Source organism: Belonocnema kinseyi, chromosome 6, assembly GCF_010883055.1.
Source record: "Belonocnema kinseyi isolate 2016_QV_RU_SX_M_011 chromosome 6, B_treatae_v1, whole genome shotgun sequence".
In the NCBI taxonomy this organism is placed as follows: Eukaryota; Metazoa; Arthropoda; class Insecta; order Hymenoptera; family Cynipidae; genus Belonocnema; species Belonocnema kinseyi.
This window is the reverse complement of record NC_046662.1, coordinates 58,247,735-58,254,116: the sequence shown is the minus strand read 5'-3', so window position 1 is coordinate 58,254,116 and position 6,382 is coordinate 58,247,735.

Here is a 6,382-nt window from a genome sequence, read left to right as displayed (position 1 = left end):
TGCTACTGAAATTACCTAGCGCAAATGTATGTAGGTTTTTTCGATAAGTATTTTCCTACGCAAGTCAACAATTATTGTATAGTAGTCAACTTCAAGACTGAGAGAAATGTAACACCGCAAATGTATAACAAACGAAAAACGTATGTTATAAAAAAGTATTTGGTAGATTAAGCTATATTTATTAGCAGGGGCTACATACTATTATAAGAAAGGACTGTGCGAAACGCTATATACCTTGTAAATATCTTTTGTACTATTTTTAATACAGATCAATAAATTTAAAAAAAAAAAAAGTTCTCGTCTGATCACTGAAGTTAAGCAGCGTTGGGCGCGGTTAGTACTTGGATGGGTTACCGCTTGGGAATACCGCGTGCTGTTGGCATCCCTTTTTGCATACTCTTTTTGTAAAAATTTTATTTAACATTCATGATATTTTTAATACCTACGAAATAAAGTCATATCTATTTGACTTTTTAACCCTGCAAACGGGATGGTTTATTCAAAACATTTACTAAGTACGGGCATCTGCTTGTCATTATTTTTTTTTCAAAATTTCGCTGTTCTTGTCAAAATTTAATTTAATTTTTATGTTATATAAAATATGTCCTCCCTTTCTGAATTGGCAACACTAAAAACGGGTTAGTGTCTTTAAGGGCTTTCACGTAATTCTGTAACCTGTCAACGGCCATACCACGCTGAATGCACCAGTTCTCGTGCAGTATCCCCTGATGCTTCGTAAGGAAAGGTTCAGGTAGTTCGTACCACATACCTATAGAAATTGTTCTCTCGCAAGTGCTTACAACACGGAGACGCCACATAGGCCAAACACCAGAGAATCAGATGGAAAAACTACAAAATTATGAGATAAAGAAACCCGACAGCGGCATCACAAGAGAAGAGCCCAACAACGGAGGAGAAAGAAGAGAAAATAACACGAATCAGCCCAAACACAAAGGTACGGAAAACCACCACCGATCGTGATCTTCGATCAGAAGCAACATACAACGGTAAGCCTACTCAAAGAGTCATTAGAAAATAATAAATTTCATGTGAAAAGAGGCTACGCGTAGAGACACACCGTATACACGGAAAATATAGAGGACTATAAAAAAGCGAAACAGCAGCTTGAAGCCTTCAGAGACAAAATTCTTTTCGTTCACTCCTAAGGAAAACAAACCGCAGTCATTTCTCCTAAAAGGGCTAGATAATAATCAAGATACAAATGCATTATTAAATGAACTGACAGAATATAATTCAGAAAATTTAAAATTCAGAAAAGTAACTAGATTCTCAACCCCAAAATCACAAAAGAAAATAAACTCTTATCCTCTTACTTAGTGCAGATATCACCTGATAGCTTATCCTCAAAACTTCACAGTATTAAATTCATTAATTACCATGTTATCAGATGGGAAAAATTGAGAAAAAGGGATCATATTCAATGTAAGAATTGCCAAAGACTAGGTTATGTAGCTTCAAACTGCTGTCTCAGCTATAGATGCGTTAAAAGTAGTGAAAGTCACCAGCCAGGAGACTGCAAACTCTTGATACCCACGAATCTGAAAGAAAATGATAAGTCGAAAGTTTATTGCGTAACTTGTAAAAAATTCGGACATCCGGCCTCATACAGAGGATGTCCAACACAATTAGAAATTAAAGATAGGCTCAAACAAAAAATTAGACACATAAAAGAAAGTAGGATCACCAAAGAACAAATGGTGAATAATTATGTAACAAAAGGAATCTCTTTCTCCAGTGTGGTACAGAACAATAAAAACTAGAAAAAACCTTCTAACAAACATATTCCAAGACAATGAACAATAATAATTCACAATCAGAAAATAAGGTAACGATCAAAACAATTAAAATGATTTCAATAAATGTAAATTCGATTATACAAAATAATAGAAGAGGCAGCCTCTTAAATTTTTTGAAAGCCAATAATCCAGACATAGCAGCACTAAGTGAAACCAAACTAAACCCGAAACATAAAATAGAATTCAAAGAAGAATTCAAGTTTCAATGAAGAACTACATACTCTTTTTCAAAAGCTCAATCTAGATAGTCCGGAAAACTCTTTTGTGCTCGCGGGAGATCTAAATGTCAAGCATACAAGCTGGTTAAATAAAACGTTCAATGCCAGAGGAACATTTTTGAGAAACTGGATTGATAACAACAAAATCAAATATAAATTAAAAATATACAGCCCTAGTCTTCCCTCTTTCCCAACAGGAGATTCCTACCTAGATTTGTGTATAGCGGACGAAAGGTTACAGATAGGTTTAGTTAAAAATACCGATAAGCTAGAAACTCTGAACTATGATAGCGATCATAACGCAATCCAAATGAGGATACGTTATAACAATGACACTAACTTCTTACGAGAAAAAATGAAAGATCCACATAAATTTAACTACAAAAAAACTAATTGGAAAAAGTTCTCAAATTGTCTAGAAAAAGAATATATAGCGGAAGTACCAAATAATAGAAATTTATCAAACGAAGAATTAGAAATTTATCTCAGAGACATAAATACAGCAATAGAAGTAGCTACAAATAACACAATACCTAAAATAAAAGAAAAGAATTCCATAGAATGTTACCAAACACCACTTATTATGAAACTTCATTAATCAAAAAGCTCTCTCATCTCAAGAGTCAATAATATATATATAGAAAATTTACCGATCATAAAAACAGAGAACTGAATGTACTGAAAAACAAACTTCTCACAATAAAAGCGCTTCTCAAACAAGAATATCTGAAATCCATCAATAAATACTGGTCAGAGAAAATAAGCAAAATACCAGTAAACGACCCAAAAAACATGTTCCCACATGTTAATCAACTCTTTAGGCCAAAAGGCAAAGCGACCATCCCCCAACTTAAAATTCAAAATCAAAACCTTCCGAATTTTTCACATCTCAAACTAGATTACATAACATATTCTACAAACTAAATAATAAAAAATCCTCGGGTATCGATGGTATACCAAATGTAGTCCTAAAACATATCACATCAAAAATAATGAATTATTATTGCATTATCTTTAATAATATGCTACATAATAGTTTCTTTCCTCCACAATGGAAAAAGTCAAAAATCACTCCAATACCGAAAAAAGGGGATAAAAGCATAAACCCTGCAGATTTCTGACCTATAAGCCTATTACCAAACATAAGCAAAGTCTTTGAAGTCGTGGTCAAAGATTCAGTACTAAAAGTTTGTGAGGAAAAAGAGGTTATACCGGATTTTCAATTTGGGTTCAGGCATAAACACTCCACAATTCACGCAATAAGTAAGCTTACGTCTGACATAAGCTGGGCTCTTAATAGTAAACAATACGTAGGTGCATGCCTCATAGATCTAGAAAAAGCATTCGACACGGTTTGGACAGATGGGCTAATGTACAAATTATTAAAATTAAAATTTCCTAAACATCTTGTGAAAATAATTAGAGAAATGATAACGGGAAAATGTTTCATAATGACGGATAGGAACATCACTCTCGATGAAGTTTTTCCAGTACTTAACGGCTTACATCAGGGAGCAATATTTTCGCCGATCCTTTTTAGTATCTATATATACGAGTTATTTAAGATGTATGGCCTCAATATAGACCCATTAAAAAAAGCAATAGCATTTGCAGATGATCTTATAATATACATTAAAGGTAGAAACGCATCTGAGATACAAAAAGACCTGCAAGATCTATTTGATAATATCCAATACTACTTTTGCACGTGGAATTTAAAAAAAACGTAAAAAATGCGAAACTATTTTTTTTAGATAAACTCTCAGCAATGCCAATAGAGACGTTGAGGAAAACTGGAAAAACTTCGGAATTAAAGAGAATAAAAATGGAGGGGAACAGGTCCCAAACAAAATAATAGTTAAATATCTGGGGGTTAACATAGACCAACACATACATCTTAACGAGCATATCGAAAATCAGCTCAAAAAGGCAACTAAAGCATTCTCAATGTTAAAAAGGTTATTCTATAATAAGCAATTAAATTATAAAATAAAGGCGAATTGTTATGTCATAATAATAAGACCAATATTAACATACGGTTGTCCAATCTGGTACAACATTAGTGCGGCTATGATGGAAAAACTTAGAATTTTTGAAAGAAAGTGTTTAAGAGCATGCTTAGGAAAGTACAGGTCAACAGAATTGGAATACCGGAAATATATATCAAATGAAAAAATATATAATTTGACAAATATTATTAAAATAGACTCACACATATTGAAAAACACAAGAAACCATTTCGCTAACACTAGAAAAGTAACAGACAACATTTTAATCTTTGGAACTTACTATCTGAATGACAGTTACTTTGAAAAAGTAATAAAATCCAAATTCATACCACCAGAAGCATTCATATACTTAGATAAAAATGGATATATTCAGGATAAAAATAATATTCCGATCATTTATCACTATAATAGGAGAAAAGAAGAAAAATAGATTTTATACGACAAGAACTTAGACATACAAGTACGAAACAAGGGCTGGAGATTCAAAACATGCATCACGAATAAAGAGAAAAAAGATAAACATGGATTAAACACAAAAAAACATTTCTGGATAAATGAATAGTTACCTTTGGTGGTCCTGCTTTCTCTCATGTTTATAGGTATGTAGGATAAACAAAATATGCTACACCAAATATTGTGTCTCCAAAAGCTGAACTAAATAAAACTACCAGTTGATTCAAAGATAGAACCAAAGTTTGTATATAGTTAGATCAAGCGCAAATTATTTAAATAACTCATAGTCTAACACTTCTTGGATGACTGTCACCAAGAGAGGACTCACGCTCACGGGTTGACGTCGTAGCGGAAGGAATGCTAGAACCAAAGTTTATAACTAGATTAACTTAAAGAAAAAACAGAGCAATGTACCGACAGATAATAGGAATAATTAAATATAAACAGCTAGACAAATAGATTAGAATAACTAAATTACCTATGTAGTTGGGTATCAGATAGCAATGACAAGGATTAAAAAGTAAAAGTAAATTTGGACGTTAGGTAATGTGATACATTCACTACTATATTTTTATCTCATTTCAATCATTGTTATATTTTTCATAGCATCTTTAGTCTATTACCTTTTATCGCATTATATTTTATTTATGTTGAATTATTTACATTAGGAGCAAAGCAAAGAAAGGGTCAGTTTTATAAGCCAAATTTCTGACCAAAGATCCACCGAAAATGTACATGAAACTCTTACTTAACGGTAAGATAGTATCTCAAATTAAATAGGATAGAAATTAGTTTAACATAAGCTGGCATATGCAATATTAAAGGCATAAGCAAAAGAATGTGACTTCGAGAGCAATGTATAGCCTGTAAGTCCCTGGTAAAAAGTTATTTCAAACAAAGCAATTTCATGGTTTATTGTGAATTCTACGAATAATAATGTATATATGGCAAATCAATAAACGAATTTAAAAAAATAAAAAAAAAAACGCACCAGTTCTCGTCTGATCACTGAAGTTAAGCAGCTTTGGGCATATCTTTTTGACTTTTCAATCCTGCAAACGGGATGGGTCATTCAACACATTTACTAAGTACGGCCATCTGATTGTCATTATTTTTGTTGCAAAATTTCCCTCTTCTTGAAAAATTTTTATTTAATTTTTATGTTATATGAAATATGTCCTCCCTTTTTGAATTGGCAACACTAAAAACGAGGTGGTGTCTTTAAAGGCTTTCACGTAATTCTGTAACCTGTCAACGGCCACACCACGCTGTATGCACCAGTTCGCCAGACCCTTTGTCGCCGCCGTGGAAGGCACACGCGTCGTGATCGCGGTGCGTCTTTTCAACGCACTTTTTGAAAATAATTTAAAAATTTTAACCAAATTTTAACTTAGTTTCTCTCGAAACGAGTACACCCAAGCAAAAGTTCCGCGAAATCGGAGAGTGATACGTGATCATCGATCCCAGCGAAAGAATAAATCGCTTATAATCATGTGCCGGTGAGGGTTGGTGCACCGAAAACAGTTAACACAGTTTCCGAAGTAATGGTAAACTGTGTAAAAGATCGAGTGAAAGAAGTGAAATCAGTGAAATCCTGAAAGTCTGGAAATTGGATTTTGAAACCCCAGTGACCTGTGAAACCATTATAAAGAAAAATCAGTGCGATTGATCGTGCAGTGCATCGAAGCCTGAAACGCAAAATGGAGGACAAAGGGAGAGGAATGAGCCAGATACCGAAGACACTCCCGATCAAATGAAACAGACTGCAATAGTCGCCATCTTCCTCAGAAGTCGAAGCATCTAACCCCAACTCGCCGGCATTTCAGCCAAATAAAAGCGATAATGCGGGGAAGAACAAAGGCACACTAAACGGCCTAAACAGAGA